General features: G+C 44.8%; 1 protein-coding gene across 2 annotated transcripts in view; it reads left to right on the top strand.

Moving 5' to 3' along the window:
• The first annotated feature begins 11,024 nt into the window (after positions 1-11,024).
• WIPF1 (WAS/WASL interacting protein family member 1) overlaps positions 11,025-22,925 on the top strand; it is an 87,973-nt gene continuing 76,072 nt past the window's right edge. For both annotated transcript variants that reach the window (XM_060257241.1, XM_060257240.1), the window contains exon 1: positions 11,025-11,163. The gene's annotated coding sequence lies outside the window, so the exon portion shown is untranslated. The remainder of the gene's footprint in view (positions 11,164-22,925) is intronic.

The following is a 22,925-nucleotide window of genomic DNA, read 5'->3' as shown; positions in this document are numbered from 1 at the left end:
TGGAGCTATCCAGGCGACCATTGTTGAGGCGTTGAGCATAGAATCCACTGTGTATCGCTAACACCACTTGTAGCCATCTTCCTGCCAGACTGGACTTCATTCCTTCATAGTGAGAAGCTCACGTACACACCCTGATTCACCCTTAGCCCGCAAGCAACCCATTTGCTCCATGAATGGATTAATAGCTCAACTGTTAGTCCTGATTGCCTAGCAATACCCTAAACAATAACTCTTGCCCAGAAGACGATGAGAAAAGAGGAAGAACTTCTCCTCCATCAACCAAGTCTTTTGTCTTACCCGGGTGATACCTAGGTCAATATTTGATTCCCTATTGTCACCTTCCCAGATAAGCCCACTTAACCTTAAGTATCCAGCCATTCCCATTCTTACCCCAGTCTAACACCTTGGAGCCGCCTCAGGCCATATTGCAACTTGGAAATTTCCAGGTTCACAGGACTAAGGTGAAGTTCATTGGTCAAAGCAAACACCCAATTGGATGTCACCAAAGGACTCACCATTGGCTCTGCTAATGTCCAGCCTTCATGGTCATCACAGAGCCTCCCATCTCTCCTCCCTGTCACCTCCCAGCCCCTAAGGGGTCTAAGGGAGTCTATTTAACCTCTGACCCAACTCCACTCATGTGTGCTTCTATCAGCAACCCACATTCCGCTGCATAGATCCATCCCCAATTCTGGCCACAGTTTTGGGTCCATTTCCCCTGTCCTCTGATGTCGCCATTGGAACCTTCCTCAAGATGGTAAATATTACCCTGTCTGTTTACCCTTATATGTTCCCCTATCAATCTATCTGTGTTTCTTAGGCCTGTGTGAATGTGTGATTGTTTTGTATTTTTATCTTGTGTGGAAGAACTATTATTCTAAATAAATTACAATTGGTTTTTATTAAATTAGAGTCCTTTTTATTGAGCAATTACCCTCTGGATGGTTGAGCCTGGTATAAATTGGTAAAAAGATTCCTAATGAGCCAGGTGCCCACCTAACTAATTCCCCAACCTCGTTTTGAGGGCATTTGGCCTAACACACTATCAAGTTTAGTCAGAGACAAGGATGCCAGAAGCAAAAACAATTCAACTGATAAGCCCTCACCTCCACAGACATTGAGTTTGAATCATCTTAAGAATGAACTTGATAGTCAAGCTACTGCAGATTTGAGGCCATTTAGTTTTTATCATCAACAACCCAAGCAAACAACCCAAGACACATGGCAGCTGACTCAGCAACCTTATTCAGTTTGCTTGACTGTTTGTAAATTCAAAGGAGCGCTCCTGTCATGGAAGACCCCTATCCTGGTCAGGAGACACTTACATAATTTATTTGGCTCCCAAACTGGAATTTTGGACTTAAAGTCGGTAGAATTGCTACATAGCCTATTTCCAACTCAAAGGGTCTTTTTATCATTTAACAGTTCAACCTTACCTAACTTAATTTTTAAGGAAAAAGTCAAAAGGGATTTTTCCTACACAGGTCTTTCGCAATGCAAATATTGTGCCACTCATCCCTGTGGGCACAACTGGGAATTTTCCAGCTAGTCCCAATGTCGTCCATAAGAAGTTGCCACTGTTTCCTAAGACTCAACTCATGAGTATCAATCCTTCCAATCAAAAAGCTGTTGATCAAGAGGTCCGGAACCTCTTTAGTGGGCTCCCTATATCTGAAAAGGCAGCAGTAGTTGATAGACTGGAAACAATGGCAGCCTGCCTGCGAAGGAACATTTTGGATGTTACAAGCCACTCGCCCGTTACACCATCATCCCCAGCAGACACCGCTAAGGACCCCCAACAAACCCCTGAGAGGATCATTCATCTTTCAACTCAAGCTGAGATACATACTACTCTCTTGGGGACCAATAATTCCCCCCCTAGCGAGGGGTTTAAAGTGGTTTAAAGTAACTCAGCAAAACCTGCAAGAAACAATCTCCAACCTTCAAAGTGATTCAGCCAATGGCTGTGTATTCCATAATATGACCAACTTTCTGCAGCAAACTGACTTTCAATTACTCCTCCTCCAACTACATTAAAAATAATTTCCTGGAACACTGCAAGATGGAGGAGTAAGGTTAATGACACGGATTTTCTTAGTTATTTAAAAAGTTTTGATATCATACTTTTGCAGGAAACATGGTCTCACAATGTGATCCAATTAAAAGGATTGAATTCCTTCTGTCTCCCAGCCTATAGAGTCAAACCTAAAAGTCGTTTTCAAGTTGGGCTGTCTATTTTCATTTCCTTATCATTAAACTGTAGAGCTACTATGTTACCATCGGATACTTATTCAGAAAAAGCTGTCAACCTTGATTTTGAAAGCTCCATTTTGATTATTGTTAATCTATATGTGTCCCCTGCCCTAGATAGCCATGCCCTTTCACAACATTGGGAACATTTGTCTATTTTTGTGGGAACATTAGAACAGAAATTTCCTTCCACTGAAATTATTCTGGTCAAGGATTTTAATGCGAGAGTAGGCAGGGACCACCTGATATTTTTCAGAGCTCTTGAAGTCAACCAGAATGACACCTTTCCCCCTCTTTTTTCCTCAGAGAGATTATCTAAAGACTGCTCCATAAATTCGGCTGGCCTACATCTCACTAAATTTTGCCTTCACTTTAATAGAGTATGGCTGAATGGACTTACCTGTTTCCCTAAAGCCAGCGAATTCACTTTTGTTTCTATAATAGGATGTAGCGTAATTGATTACTTTCTAGTGTCTCCTCTTTTGGAATCTTGGATTTTGAACTTTGAGATTGGGGATTCTGTTATTAGTGACCACTTGCCTCTGATTCTAACACTCAGAACCAGCCTTTTTGCTGCCCCTTTCCATTCACCAGTTTCTCTGACCTCTGAACCAGAAATCTTACCTAAAATTGTATGGAACAACCATTCTATGCAGGTGGCATCTCAACTACTTCAACTGAGATCTTTTTCTGATCTTAGAGTCTCTATAATTGATAGCATGGATCCCACACCAAAGATCTCAGCTTACAATACTCTGATTTCCCATTTTTCTCAGTCACTCAGTATAAAACTTAATCATTCCACAAAAAAGAGCAATAGGGGCATCAACTCTTGGTTCACTGAAGACTGCAGAGTATTAAAAACTCAATTACATAATATCTATAGTCAATTACGAATCTCTAACAACCCCTATTTTCTTTTAAAGTACTTCCAGGTAAAAAAACAGCTAAGAGAGAGCATGAGAAGGAAAAAATTAGAGTATTTGCACCATCAGTGGGATCAACTATATCAAGCCACTATTCTAAACAATTCTTAGAAGTTCTGGGCTATAACCTCAGGGTCTGAATGTGTGGGGCCTCTCCCCATGTCTGTGATTCCATCATGTGCATGGTTTCAATATTTCTCTGACTTGTTTCAGCAAAACCAAGCCATGTGATTTTTATGATAAGGATTTACCAGCTTGGCCACCTGTGACACCAGACAAAGTAATAGAATTAATCAACCAACTGAAAACTGGGAAAGCTCCCGGCCCTGATTTCATTCCCCCAGAGCTCTTAAAGTTAGATCCAGAATGGTGGTCTGTCCCTCTTGCTTCCCTTTTTACCATGATTAATCAAACAGGCCTTATTCCTGATGCCTGGCGAATGCAATTGTAGTCCCGATCTACAAGAAAGGTGACTGTACAATTCCTTCTAATTACAGGCCAATCAGCCTTCTTTCCATTACAGGCAAACTATACGCCAAGCATCTGTTAACTAAATTAACTTCATGGATGTCCCAGCAAAGAGTCGTAGGCCCTGAACAAATTGGGTTTTGTAAGGATAAATCTACTGTAGATCATTGTATCACTCTAGCACATCTGGCTGACAAATATACTACCCCTAGGAATTCCAAACTTTATGCAGCTTTTTTGGACCTTAAAGAGGCATTCGACTCTGTAAATAGAGAGTGACTATGGATTAAACTTCATCAACTGGGCATTGATAAGAAACTTCTCAAACTAATAATAACTCTACATTTCTCCACCACTTCCCAAATCAAAACTTCAACTACTGGGGAACTGACACCTAAAATTCCCTTCAATAAAGGAGTTAAACAAGGATGCATACTTGCTCCTTTTTTATTCAATCTATTTCTCAATGATTTGGCTCCTGTACTAACAGAAGTAGACTGCCACCCCCCAAAATTGGACTCTACGTGCGTACCCATCTTGCTATACGTGGATGACACAGTACTCCTTTCTCATACAAGGGTTGGCCTTAGACGACTGTTGAATAGATGTCTCAGTTTTTTTCAAGAAAACAAACTGCATCTGAACTACAAAAAATCTAAGATTCTGGTTTTTGCTAAGTCTTGTAAAATCTACAAATGGCTATTCGATGGGAAAGAAATAGAGCAGGTCAGGAATTTTAAATACCTAGGTCTCCATTTTAGTTACAATATGTCCTGGTCATGTCACCATAAATCTGCAGTTAACTTCGCAGTCATTATTGCATCAGCCATTTCCCGGTTTTTCTTTAATAGAGGCAACCAGTTTGTTCCAACAGCTTTAAATATCTATAAGGCCAAAGTAACCCCGCAGTTATTGTATGGTATTCCAATTTGGATTAGTGCCTTTGGGTCTGATATTGAAAGAGTTCAGTCCAAATTTGCTAGGAAAATTATGGGTCTACCATGCTGTGTCTCATATGCCACTCTTTGTCTAGAAACAGGCCTCAATATGTTAGAAACTAGAGCATGGCTTATATCAATCAAATATAGGCTACGTGTGCACTATTCTGCCAACTGTGGGAGTTATTTATATCAAATGCTGTCTGAATCCTCCTCATCCAACTCGATTTCCTGCATAGAGAGGAAAATACTCACCTTAGGTTCGTCTATGGATTCTCTTTACATGCTTCCTCTTACAAATGCATACTATGTAATTAAATGCAGAATTTTAGATAAGGAATTACAAAAACTAATGAGTGCTGCGAACAAATCTTGTTCTCCTCTGAATTTTGGAATTTCCCCAACTATCGGTCATCTGCTTTCTTATTTATCAACTCTCCATGTTCCAAAATTGCATAGCGCATTTACCCTTGCTAGGTGCAATACAATCCCATCAGCAGTTGCCTAAGGTAGATATAAAAAAATCCCACTTTCATTAAGACTATGTACCGTATTTTTTGGACCATAAGACTCACTTCCCCCCCCCCAAAAAAGTGGGGTGGAGTGTGTGCGTCTTATGGAGTGAAGGGACGATAGGACATACCTTCCTCCTGGGGGGTGATCCGCTGCCTCCGCCTCCGATCCCGGTGCTTCCCCCGTGCCTGCCTGCCTGGCTCCAGCTCTGCTTCCAGCAAGCGCTGGGATTGCTCCACGCTGCCCCCACCACAAACCCAGCGCTTCGCGAGCGCCGGCTGCGGAGGGGGTGGCGTGCTTCCTCCGTGCCTATCTGCCTGGCTCCAGCTCTGATGCTTAAACCAAGCCCCGGGATCGGAGGGCGGAGGGAGCGATCCTGGCGCTTCCTGTAAGCGTCAGAGCTGGAGCCAGGCAGACAGGCATGGAGGAAGCACTCTGCCCCCTCCGCAGCTGGCGCTCGCGAAGCACTGGGTTTGCGGTGGGGGCAGCGTGGAGCAATCCCAGCGCCTGCTGGAAGCAGAGCTGGAGCCAGGCAGGCAGGAGCGGGGGAAGCGCCGGGATCGGAGGCGGAGGCAGCGGATCACCCCCCAGGAGGAAGGTGCGTCCTATGGTCCGGAGCGTCTTGTGGACCAAAAAATACGGTATATTTAATTTAAAACAAGTTGACTCATTGTCCCATATTCTTCTTTATTGTTACCTATATGATACTATACGCCTTAGATTTCTAGATCCAATTCTGTTCAATATGACAGGCTGCTCAGACATTGCAAAGGTTTGCAGTCTTCTGAATGATTTGTCATCTGGAATAACTGAAAGGGTTGCTTTATTCTTGAAGTCTGGTAATCAAGGATCAATTGTCCAATGCATAGCTGCATATGACTGTTTTATTATTTCAGTAGCTGTTTGTTTGTTTATAATCTGATATATGCCAATAAAGGCTTTTGATTAATTGATATTATATTCTGGGCACACACATATCCAAAACTGCAAACAGAAAAATGGTCGTAGGGCAAAAAATGGCACTGTTACTGTCCAATGCACCTGCTTCAGGTCACTTTGTAGTAAGCAGAGCTGGCACGTCAATTAGGCAGCATAAGGCGGCTGCCTGGAGCATGGCTCTGCGGGTAGGGCCCAATTTCGGTGCTCCTACCCATCTTCGTTTCCTCGGCAAAGGAAATAGCAAGCGTGGCAGCAGTGCACACGCAGGCTGCTTGCTTTCACTCCGTCCCTCGCGTCTGTGCTTCCAAGCCAGAAGCTCTGCTGTGGACGCCACCGAGCTTACCCTGAGGAAGCAAGGGGCGGCAGCGGGTGTCTGGCCTGAGGCGCTGGTCTGGCCTGGCCTGAGGCGTCAGCCTTGCCCCAGTGCCAGTGCTGGTAGTAAGTTTAACTTCTTTGTTATCATCCTGGTTATATTTCGTTCTAGATGTATTTGATTTTTTTATCTCACCTTTCCTCCACAGAGCTCAGGTTCCCTCCCCTCATTTTATTCATACAACAATCCTATGAGGTAGAGAGTGATAGGATGTAAGTCACCCAGTGGACTTCAAGGCCAAGAAAGGATTCAAACCTGGGTTTCCCTAACTGTAGTCTGATAGTCCAGTTCCTATACCTGACCCACTTTACAGTCAGTGGTATAGTAGTAAGAGTGTTGGACCAGGATTTGGCCCTGCTGGTGGACCTCCTAATGGCACCTGGGTTTTGGTGACTGTGTGACAGTGTTGGACTGGATGGGCCATTGGATGGGACAGTGTTGGACTGGATGGGCCATTGGCCAACATGGCTTCTGTTATGTTCTTCTCTGGGAGACCGAGGCTCAAATCCCAATTCTGCCATGGAAGCTCATAGGGTAACCTTGGGCCAGTCACATACTTCCAGCCTAACCTACTTCACAGGGTGTTTCGGAGGATAAAAGGGAGGAGAGAATGATGTAAGCCACTTTGGGGAGAAAGGCAGGGCATAAATGAAGAAAACTAAACAAGCATACTAACCTGGATTTCCCTCCCCCCTTTCTCCAGTGCAGTTCAGTTATTGTGTACATGCTATGTAGATCCACCACATTGCTTCCTGAGGAAGGTCCTTGCCAGTGCTGTACTAAACAGATTCTCCTTTCTGTGTTTTACTAGAGGTGCTTCAGGTGAGCTGCCTTTCTGCTGTTGAATGTTATGTCATTCAAAGCAAAAATTTCAGTGTTCAAGGGCCTTCAAGTTTTCAGAGCCTGTAGGCATCTTTGGAATTCTAACACAACATGGTACATTTACATTGGCAAGATTTAATGTGCTTCCCTCAGCGCCATTGTTTGGGGAATATCAAAATATTCCTTTCAGTCTCAGATTCTGCCTGTTTAGATAATCTGGTTGTGTCATTGGGGCATGTGTTATTACATTGTAGCTTTTTCTGAAACTGATACTGGGTGATAAAAAACAGTCCTCAGATAACAGGAAGCTTAAAATGTTACTGGCAGCAGTCAACCAAAGAATTATGATTTCTGTTGCCAAGTGTTTTTTTTTCCTGCTCTGAAAATATGTGCTGAATTAATGTTCCATGAGTAAACGTTAAGGTTTTAAAATTTTAATTTGTGGGTTTGGATGTGGATTAACATTGTAATTGGGATATTTGTGGGTATTAAGTATTGATTGTTTTGTGTTTGTGTGGCTTGTAAGCCACAATAAGGCACTCTACTCTAAAAAAAACAAAACCAAAAAACATGGTGGGCACAGCCACAAAATGGCTGCCACAGAAAACCTGATGCAGAAGGTGGAGGGAGCCATAAAATAACTTCCAGAACTGACCTTCAGTCACATAGTGAAGATCCTTGTGCTGTGGTACCTGTTGCTGTCAAAGCAACTTTTTGATAAATCTGCACAGCCAATCAAATCACCCATGGCCAGTCATAGGACTTGTGGGGTGAAAGTCCCTTCTGACCATGCCCACTTTCTGAAAACACTTGGGAGGGCACCAGGGAGGAAGTCAGTGGGCACCGTGTCAGGGACTCCTGGGGTGCGGTCACACCTCACATTAAAAGCGTGTGTGTATCGCTCAAATTTGAACAGCTGAATATTGATTCGATACAGGGCTATTCAGACGAGCATCCAAGAATGCGACTCATTCTGTTGTTGGGCGTTCAGACATCCAATACTATCACGCTCTTTTCTTGGAGCATGCGTGATCAGGTGGTGATTTCTGGGAGAGGGGGGGGGTCCATTGAACATGCGCCCAACTGTTTGGAGGTGGGAAATCAAACGTTACTTCAGAGGGGGGGGAAGTTTCCAGAAATCCTCCACATTGAAAAAAAGAGACTTTTTCCTGTTCTAAATAGTGGGATAATGTTTCCCCCCCCTCCTCCGATCCTGTGTTGACTGGAGAAGCAGAAGCGTCACCTCAGATTCCCGGATGATATGGCAATGCGCATGTCTGCTGGGGCTTTTTAAAAAAAAAAAAAAGGTGAGAGGCAGTATCGCGCGTGAGCTGTCCAAACAGGAAAAAGCCGATCTTGTGCAGCTTTTTTGAAAAAGGACCAGACTTTATGTGCTGTCAAATTAATGCGCCATAGATGCGTGGCAAGCCGGGATGACACTGGAATACGCTCGATTGCCAGATGTGGATGTCTGAACGAACACATTTAATCCGTCAGCAAGACGGAGCTGTATCGCCACTGATGGTACGTCTGGCTGCATCCCTGTTCTATTCCATCAGTGCTTCCATTTCCTATTTAATTGTTATGCTCAGCTGTTCAAAACACATAAGAGAAGCCATGTTGGATCAGGCCAGTGATCCATCCACTCCAACACTCTGTCATACAGTGGGCAAAAAAACCCAAGCGCCATTAGGAGGTCCACACAGAGCAGCTTCCATCTTCAAAAATCTGACTTTCTACAATTTTGCTAACAATTTAAAAATAATCACTCTTCTCACCCTCATCAGGATTCTGCTACGTTAATGACTTATGAATTTGAAACTGACTGGTAATTTCCCTAATAAATCAATACTGAGCACACAGTAATTTCCCTAGATCAATATGAAGCACAAACTATTATACTTCCATCAGATATAAAAAAGATCATCGTTTGAAATCATGTGGATGAACGTTCCTTTTAAAAGAATAGGGCCTCTGTCAGTTTGAGAAAAACAGCTTAAGGAACAGTGTCACCTTTTCTCCCTCATCAAGTCCTTCTTAATGGCTGGCTGTATGTTCGTGGGATATAATTCCACAGGTGGCACTCCCTTTCACACCAAAAAATCTGCAGCTGTTGAATTTCTGCATAGGATGCAGCTGTTACAAGGCCTTGGCAGAACCAGCTGGCAACTCAATTGTTAAGTCACCACTGCTGACAGCACTGAAAACAAAGAATGGACAACATACATATTATTTTTAAATTCGTTTCTTGGGGTGGGGGGTAGCTTTGTTGGTCTCTTGTAATACAACCTCCCAAATCTAGGAAGGACTTTTACTTTTGCAAGAATGAGCTCTCTTCCTTCTATGGTTTTGGAGGGCAGATATAACAAAGTATCATACCCTGACAGCACATGCAGATGATCATATGATAAAACTGAGACTATTGCACATATGATTATGAAGTGCCCTATATTGAATGAGCTGAGGGCTAATTTAGACACCCCTTTACTTAAAAGCGTGGAATTGCTAAATGTGCAAGCCCAGGTGTCATGGCTACTGTCAAACACAAATGATCACGTCCCCCTCCCAGTGGCAAAATTCATAGACATAATAATCAAATAGATCCAAGTGGGCAGCTGTGTTGGTCTGAAGCAGCAGAACACAATAGGAGTCAAGTTGCACCTATAAGACCAACTAAGTTTTATTCAGAATGTAAGCTTTTGTGTGTGCATGCACACTTCTTCAGATGAGGAATCAAGTAGTGAGCAGAGCTACATATAGCTGGTAGGCAGTGGTTAAGAATGCAAAATGGTACACATTTAAAATCCAATGACAGTACAGTAAAATTAGCAAATTGAGCTAACCTTTGATCTGGGTAGCATGAGCATGAGAAATAATAAAATATAAGAAAAATAATATCAAGTCAGGTTTTCTAAAATAATTTTTTGGCTCTAGCTTCTACTTCAGGCGATAGCTGTATGAGCGATACTACACAGACATAACAAACCTGGAGTCCAGTAGTACCTTAAAGACAAAACAATTCGTCCACCCAGGAGAGTAGTGGTATCCGACCAAAGGAGCTTTAACTCACAAAAGCTTAGCTTCCGAGATCTGGCTCGCCCGGGCCATGTAAATTTGCTCTCTTGATTCTCTAGCGCCGCTGAGACTTGTAAATTATAACTAACTCGATGGGGCTTCCGTGAAAACGTCCGGAAGAGGCAGCCGCATACTTGCAATCCTATGCTCAGCTAATCCCACTGACAGGCATGCAAACAAGTCCTAAAACGGGGACCTCTACTATCCCATATTGTGTTTTCACCTCTAAAGTCTAGCACCGCTAGCACTGCGCTGCTAATCTGAGCACAGTTTCCCACCCAGGGCAACAGCTTCAGGTGGGTTCTGGCTTCATGACAAGTTTGTTTTGGGGCAAGCTTGCACAGATCAGGCGCATGCTCGCTGGGGACATTTGCAAAAGCCAAAGGGGAACGGACCGGGGAGCGGGAGGAGGCTAAAGCAGGGCAGCGCGTTGCAAGCCCGGAGCAGAACTCTCCTTTCCCCGCCTCCTTCCGTTGCTCTTGCAGAAGGGCGAGCTGCAGGCGGGCTCTATAAATAGCCTCTCCCCGCTCCAGCGTCCCTCCCCGCGAGTCCCGCTTCCTCTTTCCCCCCTCCCTGCGCCGGGGTGGGGGGTCTCTTCCTTTTCCCCGCCCTCTTTCCTGGGTTGACCCCAACTCGGGGAAGAGGAGGGGCCGCCGCTGGGTGGGGCGGGCCCTCTCCCTCCCTCCCCTCCCCTCCGGGCCGAAAGGGTTAAGCGCTGCTGACAACGTCGGCAGCTGAGCCGCGCTGGCTTAAGCCCTCCACATCTGGAGCGGGGAGGGGGCTTTGGAGCGAGGGGCTCGGGCCGATTGGCAAGCTCTGAATGGCTTCGGGAAGGCGCAAGGCAAAAGTAGAAGGCTAGGTTGGTATGCTTCCCCCCCCCCCCGCCCCGGGTTTCAAACAAGAAAGGAATCTGGGTTGCCCACTTGAGTTTTGCCGGAGCGATCGAGGCTCGTCCAATGTGCGCTTTTCTTCGCCTCTCCTTCTTTTCTCTTGCTTCGGTCGCCCCTAAATTAAAGTCTGCTTATTTGGGGGGGGGGGGGGGGGGCGGGAATTACTGAGCTCGTCTTCGCCTCCCCTCCCCCGGCCGATCATCCCGGGGCCGCTTTGCAATTGCTCTGTTCCCGTTACGCGCCTTTCGCTGGCTCTGGAAAGCGAAAAACCCTGCCGGAGACGCGTGACCGCCTCGCTTTGCAAGTTGGGTGCAGAAGAGAGTGTGCAAAGTCGTCCCTGGGGCTGTGTGTTTATCCCCACCCCCGCTTTCCCGAGCCCGCTTAAGTGGAAGCGCCCCCGGGGCGTGCCAGGCTTTTCTGGGCATAGCGGAATGAAAGAGGCGACGCGCTTCGGGAATGCGAATCCGCTTGTCAGCCTTCTGAAAACTTCAAGGCGGTTTAATGCTCTGCCCTCCCGGCCCCAGCCCACTCCGCTTGCGACCTAAACCTGCCGCTTACCCGGGAGTAAGCGCTGTTGAACATAGTGGGAGCTTACTTACGAGTAGGCAACCGCAGGATCGGGCTGCTGGTCAGCTGAGCGCCGCTCGCTGTGCACACAAGTCCTCCAGTCTAAACACATTGACGTCAGTGGGCTCCGACCGGAGTTAGCCGTGTCTAGGATTATCGCGCTGTTAAGAGATATTAAACAGTTGTGGGGTTTGGTTTGGTTTGGGGCTGCTTGGAAAGATTCTGCCTCCCTCCCCCAGAAGAAGCTTTATGTACTAAAAAAGAAAAAGGGAAGAGGGTGGCTAGGGAGTGTGGGAGAGTTCCTGTCAGAAATTGTACCTCGGTTGTGGCCTCTGTTTTGTCACAGGATGGCTTGTGTTGGTGAGAATAGGCCAGGATCCCAAAACCTGGCACTAGGCAGAGCTTCGGTATCTTCAGGGTCATTGCAAGCACTGTGTGTTGTGATGTAAATACCTTACAGTGAAATGCTAACTTCTGGAAACAAGTTCTTCAGCTGGCTGGGTTGTCATAAAATCACTGTGCTGGAACTTTACTGCTCGGTTGGCCCCATTTTCTTTGTTTAGTGGAAGGCGTTCTCCTGGGGCTTTAAATCTGCCTTTTCCCTTCCTGTGTCTAAGACGGCACTTTTAAAAGAAATAAATAATTACATTTTGGTCAGGCAGTATAAGAAATGAAGGCCAGGAAGTACAAGCTTTTCACATGTTGCCTCACTCGAGTAAGTACTTGGTTACTTTGCTACTGCCGGGCAAATGTCCTGGTTTGCCTGTCCGTGAGAGGTTAGAAGTCAGAGATGGCCATTGAAGGCTTTTGCTTCCTTTTCTTACATTTTTGCCCTGACATGAATGGTCCTGGTCTCATTCAGTCTCATCAGATCTTGAAAGCTAAGCAGATACTAATACTTGTTAGTATTTGGATGAGGCTCACCAAGGAAGTACAGGCTTGCCGTGTAGAAAGCCAGTTAGGTGTTGTGGTTAAGTGTGTGGACTCTTATCTGGGAGAACCAGGTTTGATTCCTTTCTCCACATGCACCTGCTGATGTGACCTTGAGTCAGCCATAAGTTCTCGCAGAGCTGTTCCTCTCGAGCAGTTTGTGTCAGAGCTCTCTCAGCTTCACCTACCTCACAGGGTGTCTGTTGTGTGGAGGGGAAGGAAAAGCAGATTGTACGCTGCTCTGAGACTCCTTTGGGTGGTGAAGGGTGGGGTATAAATCCAACCTCCTCTTCTTTTCTTCTCAGGGGTGTAAAACTCATTTGTAATGAGGGCCAAATCTGACATAAACGAGACCTTGTTGGACCGGTCCATGTAGCAGAGATATAAACTTTAATTGTGTTTGTCTGTGTCCTTTATAAAGATCTTTTAAAACTTAAAACATGCTTAAAAGATTAGCACTCTTGCAATATTGTGGTCATCTGTATCAAAGCAAGTTCTCCCTCCCCTCCACTTCATCTCCAAGAGAGGAGCCTCAGCCAATGGGAAAAATAGAGGCTTTGCTTTGTAGCTTCTGTGCAATTGAGAAATCCTGGGAAAGCAAACTGTCACACAGAATGAAGCAAGAGAGAGGGAGAAGGGAAGCAGACTTGCTCATGGACCTGATAAGAACCCTTTGGGCCCTGCCCCCCGGGCCACATGTTTGACACCCCTGCTCTAGAACAAAGCACTGGCAAACTACCTCTTTTGCTGTCTTAGCTTGAAAACCCCATGGGGTTGCCATAAGTAAGTTGTGACATTATGGCGCTTTACATGCACTTACACATATCCTACCTGCAAGGCATGCAGGGTGACATACATGGTTCTGAACTCTTCTCAGAATGACCCCGTCAGTTAGGCTTGATTGTGGGATTTGACCAGGTCAAACTATGATGTTTCACAATGAATGGGGGATTCTGGGCCTCCTGATACCTGCTCTAACCACTATATCCTATTGCCTTTAATTACAAACAGTACGCTAAGCAGCTTCCTATTTAATACTTGAGCATGAGTACAAATATTGGATTGTGGAGATGAACTGGAATATATAATAAAATCCCCCAACTGTGTTTGTATTTTCTTGTTTGACGCAGATGGGGAAAGGCTGTGAAATCCAAAGGGCAGGCAGGGTGTTGGTGGCTCCTCTTAGTGCTTGAGAGAGAGGCAGAGTCCTACAACTTGAATTAGGGCTGTAGCAGAGAGATTGTTGTGGGTTGCAGAGGGAGATATCGGTAAGCACTCAGTGGAAACAAACCCAGAGTTATGTTAGCAAGCAAAAATAAAAGTAATAAAGAATGAGGTTTTTTTTAAAAAAAGCAGTGGAGAATGGGTGGGTGGGGAAAGGAAGCCAGAAAGGAAAATGATGTAATTACTTTGGTAAGATAGTTTAGTAAGATGTAACCAGTACTGCAATTTCCGCTTCATCTCTTCTGTTTTTCTGTAGTCTTTTCCGAGCCTGCCTCCTTCCTGTCTTTGCTGCTGCTATTTCTGGTTTTCACGAGGTGGGTTTCACCCTGTATGTGAGGGGTTCCCAACTCTGGTGAGCTTCTGGAATTTTGAAAACATTTAATGGGCACCACCACAAAATGGCTGTCCTGGAGTGGGCCAGTCACAGAATGCTGGGAGGTTCAAAGCCAAGCATCCTCCTACAGTGGAGGCAGCTGTTATCAAATGTGTGCTGCCTAAAGTCCCAAAGGTGGTCCCACCTGGGCTCTTTTGAGGTAACTCTTTTCCCTGCTTGAGGCTACTCTGCTTAAGGGGTAGAAGAAGTTTCGGATTGGCTTGTTACTTTGGAGAGGAGGGAAGAGGCTCCAATTTGGTGCAGTGGTTAAGTGTGGGAACTTTTACCTGGGAGAACTGGGTTTGATCCCCGACTCCTCTGCTTGCAGCTGATGGAGTAGCCTTGGGTCAGGCATAGCTCTCACAAGAGTCGTCCTTGAAAAGGGCATCTTCTGTGAGAGCTCTCTCAGCTCTACCTACCTCACAGGGTGTTTGTTGTGGGGGAGGAAGATAAAGGAGATCGTTAGCCACTCTGAGATTCAGAGTGAAGGGTGGGATATAAATCCAGTATCTTCTTTTTCTAAGATACATTGGTGAGCATCATGGCCACCTGTAGACATGGGCATTATTAGCTTCTTCCATAAGTGGTTTAGAAGTTACTTCAGATTAAATTCCTCGGAATAAATATAAAAGCACAGATTGGAATGGTGGGGGACTAAAGGCCAATAGCAACATATTTAGGATATATTTGAGGAGTAAGCAAGTTATTTTTTGCTATGATTAGGGGATTTCCACCACCCCCCCCTGCCCCAGCATTGCTTTCTGGCATGGAAGGCTATTCCCCTAATTCTCCTTCACGTGAGTGGAGGAAGAATTCTTCATCATATTGTGAAATATGAATGAGCTATTGCTAGGAATGGAGGAGGCCATATTCTGGTAGTATGCTGACCAACAGGTCAGGAGCAGGTGAATTCTTGCTCTTTAAAGAATCCCTGTCTTGGCTTCTTACATGTTGCAGGCCTCCCTTGAGACTGCAGTAGCCATTACAGCACGTTTAAACTACAGCCTGATCGTCATTTACTTTTGCATTTTAAAACAGTTTGGTTTCACTGAGGAACAGTAATGTACTTATATTGATTACCTACTAGTACATCAAGATGGCATCCATGTTAGTCTGTCTGTAGCAGTGGAAAAGAGCAAGAAGTCCATTAGCGCCTTAAAAGACTAACAAAATTCGTGGCAGGATATGAGCTTTCATGAGGCACTGTGTCTCATGAAAGCTCATACCCTGCCCCAACTTTTGTTAGTCTCTAAGGTGTTACTGGACACATGCTCTTTTCTGCTGCTACTGATGCATGTATAAAATACATCAGCAAAAAACAAAACAAAACAAAAAACAGCAAGCTGGTCTGGAACTCATGATGTAGTGAAACATTTCCTTGCTCAGAAAGCAAAGCCTCCCTGCATGGTGCCATCTAGTGGCTGATGAGTGCACATCACAAACAGGTAACTGTCTAGAATGGTTCCTTTAAATCCCCTAGTTACAACCTGTTACTGCTCTAACGGTCCTTAGGATACAGTGCAAAGAGCTTGGTGGAAGCCTTTTCTTCCTTGTAAAAGTTTTGGGACTGAACCTAAGGCAAAGTTATATTAGGAAGGTGTCCTTTTATGCAATACTGGCTGCTTAATAGGATTCAGCTGTAAGCTGTTCAAGAAGCAAATATTCCAGTTTGTCTAGGGCAAGGGTCTAGGGCTGTAGCATTTTGTCCACAGCTTTTAAAATGCGCCTGTTTCAAACTGCTGTAATAAGGTGAAACTACCTGATTGATCTGAGAAATTTAGCCTCCCAGGCTCCAAATCATTTCACTTGCTAGGTGTGCCAGATGAACAGAGGTTATGAAGCACCTAAAAAGTTTTTGTGTTGGCCCTGACCTGGATAGCCCAGGCAGGCCCAATTTTGTCTTCTTGGAAACTAAGCAAGGCCGGCTCCAGCAAGTACATGAATGGGAAACCTCTAAGGAATACCAGGGCCAGGTCACAGAAGCAGGCAAGCAAGCTACCTCTCTGAAACATCTAAGCCCCACCAGGGGTCACCAGAAGCCAGCCATGACTTTCAGGCCCATGTGCCCACACATGCGAACACACACATGCACAAATACCAAAAATAAAACGGTTTTCTGTTAATGTAAGTTTTCACAAACTTTAATCCAGAGAAGTTTATGTTGGAATAAAAACTTGCTCACCTTTAAGGTGGCACACAAACCTCTATTTACAGTTGCAGTGGCAAAAAGCTGCTTCTTCTCCTTCTGGAATTTTTGTCCAGAAAGCTTGCTGCACCTTTCTCTAGACCTTCATGCAAAATGTCAAACTGAGCTTTGAAAGAATCTCGGAGGCTGTCTGGTGTGTTGATTAGAGCACAGCACTGGGACCTGGGAGTCTCGGGCTGGAATCCCTGCTCTGCCATGGAAGCAGGGTGACCTAGAGCCAGTTACACACTCTCTGCTACCTACCTCATAGGCTTGTTTTGAAGATAAAATAGAGGAGGGGAGACCAATGTAAGCTGCTTTGGGTCCACAGTGGGGAGAAAGGTAGGGTATAAATGAAATTAATAAGTTCTGGAATGTATGCATTTGCATGCAATTATTTATATCCTGCTTTTTTTTTCTTGGTCGGGGCTCATCGCAGGTTAGAGCATCGCTGCCCCCTCCTGCATTCACTTAGAAGGCCAACCCTGTGAGTAGGTTAGGCTGAGAGAACGTGACAGGCCCAAGGTCACTCAGTGGGGATTGGAACCCTGGTTTCCCAGCAGCCTTGTCCAGCACTCTGATCAGCTATGTCACACCAGCTTTGTCTTCTGGCTCCAGACTGAGAGGAGGTGCCCCTTTTTTGGATGCCTGTAGGCTCCTGGCATTGAGAAGAACAAGTGACGCAGGAGAAAGAAGGCAAAACTCAGAGCAGCCGCTGCCTTACTTTTATCCAAATCTTTGCAAGTTTGCTTAAACCTAAGTGGCGCAGAGTGGTAAAGCTGCAGTACTGCAGTCGCTCACGAGCACAGGAAGCCCTGCTCAGAGGCAGAGCTCACGACCTGAGTTCGATCTCCGGCAGAAGCTGGGTTCAGGTAGCCGGCTCAAGGTTGACTCAGCCTTCCATCCTTCCGAGGTCGGTAAAGTGAGTACCCAGCTTGCTGGGGTTGGGGGGGAGTGCAGTGCAGTGCAGATGACTGGGGAAGGCAATGGCAAACCACTCAGTTAAAAAGTCTGCCGTGATGCAGCGTCACCCCAGAGCCAGAAATGACTGGTGCTTGCACCAGGGGATCACCTTTACCTTTTAAAATCCCATTTAGTGAGGCTTAGTCCCTGGTTCATCAACACAGGGTTGTAGAGCTGCCAGTGCCAGGTTGTGAAACTCCTGGAGACCTGGGGATGGAGCCTGGAGAGAGCAGGATTTGTGGAAAGTGTGGGGCTCAGCATGGTATAATGCGATACAGTCTGACCTCCAGAACAGCCATTTCCTCCAGGTGAATTGATCTCTGTAGTCTGGAGATCAGTTGCAGGTTTTTGGAGAGTTGGCAACCCAAGTTGCAGTCTTAGTTTACCCAAAAGTACAGGTCCCAGTTTCAAGCCATGACCTGCCCAACAACCCTTCCTTTTGTGTATGCCACAACTTGACATGCCTGGAAATGAGACGGGGATGAAACATGAAAGCACTGTACTTAGCTGTTCGATATCTCTCTTCACTGTCTTGTGCCAAAACACAAGCAGCACATCGTTTAGTTCTCACAGAATTACAGAAGTTGCATTAAGTGTAGCAACGCTGCAGTGAAAGAGTTTATTGTTTTCCTTAGCCACCCAAGGAGGCAAGGTTTGCATTGCAAACCTCGAGAATTTGAATCTCACCCCACAAGCAAAGGCAGGTATTTTACATGGGGCAGATGTCTGCTGTACAGGCATACAGTTAAAGCTACAAGCCTGAAGCCGCTCGTCCCCTTCCCCCAGCGTCTGAGCGATCTTTAGTTTAGTTTATATTTCTGTTGTAACAGCTGTGAAAAATATTGTTGCTCTCCAGTTGTAATCTTTGTGATCGCAATGAACCAGAACTGCTGTTTTTACTTCACCCTCTTCCCCTCCACGTTGGTTAGAACTGGGTAAGCTTTTTAGAGAATAATAAAACTTGCAGGATGGAAAAGGAAAATATCATTCTTTTTTTCTAGGAAATTTAGGAATAGTTGCAAAAAGAGGCCCTTGTAACCAAAGGGCATTGACAACAAGAGGATACTTACATGCTTACAAAAGCAGAAAATGCAAACTTATCTTTACTGGAAGGAAGCTGTTAAGAAAATAATCAGTTGAACTTGGATTAGTGGTGTCCGTGTTATTTTTACTTGCTTTTTGTGACTTGAAAATACTCATCCAGTGTCTGATTTCAAGTACATACGTACATTTATTTTAATTTTTTTTTGCCACTGTGTGACACAGAGTGTTGGACTGGATGGGCCATTGGCCTGATCCAGCGTGGCTTCTCTTATGTTCTTAAGTAAATTGGATATAGGAGGATTGTCTCTCTTGCTATGAACCTGTGCACTGCCACCCGGTTCCCCCTCAGGCTTGTCTTCCTTTGGGACCCTCTTACTGAGTCATTTCTTTGACCACTCTCTGGGTTTCCTCGTTATGGCTGCAGCTCCGGAACTCTGGTATGCTTTTCCGTAATCACCCTGATCCCTTGACTCAGTTTCACAGGCAGCGTAAGGCCGGGCCATGTTAGGGTGAGCCATGTGTGTACCTATTTAAGATTGGGTAGCAGAGATACAAACTTTATAAAGGACATAGATGAACACAAAGATTTTTTTAAAAACTTAAAACATTAGCACTTGTTGGGCTTAAAAATACTTTCTTTGTATTTCTCCCATGGGATCCAGGGAACTAGGCAAAGGAAGCTCTGGCTCTTTCCTTCCTTCCTTCCCCAGGGGGCGGGGGGGGGAGCTGCAGTCAATAGAAGGAAGAGAGGCTTGGCTCAGTAGCTCTACTGTGCGATTGAGAGAGCCTGGCAAAACAAGCTCTACCTCCCTCCCTTCCTCCCCAAGGTAGGAGGAGCCTCAGCCAATGGAGAAAATACAGGTTTTGCTCTGCAGCTCCTGTGCAATTGAGCAAGCTTTGCAAAGCAAGCTGTTATGCAGAAGGAAGCAAGAGAGAGGGAGAAGGAAGCAGACGACAGCCAGTTCCTTGGGGGCCTGATAGGAGCCCTCTGAGGGCCTGATTTGGCCCCTGGACTGCATGTTTGACACCCCTGCTCTAAGCTGTGTGAATGAGTAGTCACTCACTAACACAGGAAGCCCTGCTCAGCAGCAGAGGAGGAGGAGATTGGACCCTGCTCTTCACTCAGAGTCTCAGAGTGACTTACAGTCTCCTTTCCCTTCCCCTCCCCACAACAGACACCCTGGTAGGTGGGGCTGAGAGAACTTTGTCAAGAACATCTCTTGAGAGAACACCTCTGAGACAACTCATGACTGACTCAAGGTCACACCAGCAGGTGCACATTAAGGAGTGGAGAATCAAAGCCGGTTCTCCCAGATTACAGTCCGTGCTCCTAACCACTACACTAAACTGGCTCCAGTAGTATGAAGCCTTGCAGGGTCTTGTACTGCCCATTGCCCATTTTAAGGTTACCATTCAAAAAAAAAAATCAACCAGAAAATACTGTCAATTTAGTCAATCACTATATTCCTATGGCTCCAATAACATTGCAATTAAAATAGTAGCCCACAACAGCGACTTGAATACTATAAAATGCACACGGGCACATAGAATATCACACATTGTTTGAAACAATAACATTTCAATAGCTGGCAGAGTAGATATCCTTGTGCATTTTAAGATTACAGCAGCTTATATTCTTCTCTAGATGTGAACATTGGCTGCCACCACAGCACAAGGATCTTCACTCTGTGGCTGACAGTAACATATGGAAGCTGTTTTGTGGGAGTGCCCACCATGTTGTATCAGAAGTGCAGAGGTGCCCGCAAGTGCCAAAAGGTTGGGGACCCCTGTGCTAGATACTGTGGCTATATAAGCTTAACAGGCCAGGCTTTGGCTAGCTTTTTAAGATGACTAGAGAGGCCGTTTTAAGGCAAGAAAAATAGGGTATGCAGTTTTGAATTTATTTTCAGCTTCATGTTAATGTCGGAATAGGTCTTTAGGACATAATATGATTCGTACATATAGTCTTATTTAATAGAATAGTGTGAACTATCTCACAGAAACACCATGGAAGTAAGAGGTAAAACTGTGTCCCGCAGAGCTGATGCACTTTTACGTCCTGTTGATTATTGTCATTGCAGAGAGTGAAAGAGATAATCTCTGTTTCACTGATAGCAGCAAGATTTAAGAAGTGCGTCCTTTTTAATGAATGTATTCTTTTTAAATAGCCTCTGCAATCTCTTTCTAAAACTATTTCTTAAACTTCATCCATAAAAGCTGCTGAACTGATCACAAAATGCAGCTGCTTAGTTTAGGAAAAAATTAAATTCTACGAAGATTGCTAAACCCACTGTTACACGAAATGGCGCAATATTATTTTGTTGTACCATTTCTGGTTTTGTTTTGCGCGTGGTGGGGGTCTGAAACAGAAAATTCTGGCAGTGTCGGATTGCTATCAAATGCTGCTTGGCTTCTTTATGGTAGCATGCGTCTTCCAGGAAATTAAACACCGGAATGTGTGCGTGGACCAAAGTTCTCTTGTGTTCTGGGTCAGGTAATTAAATAATGGAAACCTCTCTTGAAAACTGTTAGAAGCAAGCCACTGCTGAGTGGCTTTAAAAGCTGTATTGCAAAACAGGAAGTTGCATAGGTAAGGAAGCCAAAGAATTATAGCTCCCTTGGAGCAAAGAAACATACATTCCTAGAGGTTTTGACTGTTTTTTTTTCTTTGCTTTAAGAGAGCACCCTTCACTGCAGTCAATGGAAAGATGGAGAGGAAGTGGAGACTACACAGGTTTGAATGAACTAGTGCAGGGATGTAAAACTCATTTGTTATGAGGGCTGGATCTGACATAAATTGTTGGGCTCGGCCATGTGTGTCATAATATGTAATACCAGGTAGTGGAGACATAAACTTTATAAAGGACACAGACAAACACAAAGATTTTTTTAAAACCTTGAAATAAAACATGCTTAAAAGATTAGCACTCTTGCAGTATTTTATTTAACAACCTCTGATAACTGAAGGAAGCAAGAGAGAGGGAGCAGAAAGCAGACTTGCTTGTGGGCCTGATTCGTCCCCTGGGCTGCATGTTTGACACCCCTGAACTAGTGCAATTGGTCTTGGGGGGGGGGGGCTCCTCTGGATTAGGGAATTCCTGAAGACTGAGGGGGGAGGGAATGGAGAGGGCAGGGTTTGGGGAGGGGAAGGGAAGGGAGTGACCTCAGCCTAGAGTCAACTCTCTAAAGCTGCTATTGTCTCCAAGGGAGCTGATCTCTGGAGTCAGGAGAGGAAATTAATTCTGGGAAATCTTCAGGCCCCATCTGGATGTTACAACATAATGTAAATAACTGGGGAAACCTGCCGTACAGTCCATGTTCACTGGTCTTACACCTGGTAGCAAGAACACATTTCCCAAATCAAGTGCAGCAAAGCTCGCGGTATACGGAGCTTTCAAAGCTGAGGTTTGCAGAGGGGGTAGAGGTTACAGTTGCCATCTCTGTCTCTCCTCTCCTACTTAAGTAAATCTATTTGTTCATTTATTAAAACATGTATAAAACAGTCCAGTAAGACTGAGGTCAGAGAATTAGATTCCCTTCTAGAAATGCTGTGGGTCAAAATAGTGGGCCTAAAAGGAAAGTTAACTATGGGAGCTTGTCATCGCCCACCAAATCAAAAGATAGAGGATAATTATAATATGATGGAAGGATTAAAGATAGAGGCTAAACGTAAAAACTGTGTCATAATAGGTGATTTTAACTACCCGCAGATTGATTGGGTCAATATGTGTTCTGGTTGAGAGAAAGAGATTGAGTTTCTAGACGCTCTCAATGACCATGTAAGCTCGGTTTCATTTTTATTTTATCTCCAATGTTTAAATGTTTATATTCTGTGTATTTTTATTTGCAACTGTTATGCCATTAAAGGTTTGGTATGGTATGGACTGTGCTATGGAGCAGATGGTCACAGAACCTCTCAGGGGTGGGGCGATCCTGGATTTGGTCCTAAATAATGCCCGAGACTTGGTGAGAGATTTAAAAGTGATTGCACCGCTTGGGAGCAGTGACCATAACGTTATTGATTTTCACCATTTGTATAAATAGGGAGTTGCCCCAAAAGACCAGCACAACCACTTTTAACTTTAAAAGGGGTAAATTCTCTGAGATGAGGGGGCATGTGAAGAGGAAACTGAAAGGAAAGGTAAATACAGTCAAAACCCTTGGGGAAGCTTGGAGGCTATTTAAAACTACAATCCTAGAAGCTCAGATAAAATATATACCACAAGTTAGGAAAGGCACAAACAGGTATAAGAAAAGGCCTGCATGGTTAACAAACAAAGTTATGGAAGCTGTAAAATATAAGAAGGATTCCTTTAAGCGGTGGAAGGCTAATCCAAGTGAGATTAATAAGACGGAACACAGGCTGCGGCAAATCAAATGCAAGACTGTGATCAGGCAGGCAAAAAGACTATGAGGAGCATATTGCAAAAAACATAGACCAACAA

This window comes from Heteronotia binoei, chromosome 16 (genome assembly GCF_032191835.1).
Source record: "Heteronotia binoei isolate CCM8104 ecotype False Entrance Well chromosome 16, APGP_CSIRO_Hbin_v1, whole genome shotgun sequence".
Lineage (NCBI taxonomy): Eukaryota > Metazoa > Chordata > Lepidosauria > Squamata > Gekkonidae > Heteronotia > Heteronotia binoei.
The sequence above is the reverse complement of the archived record's forward strand: the minus strand, read 5'-3'. Positions and strand labels throughout refer to the sequence as shown.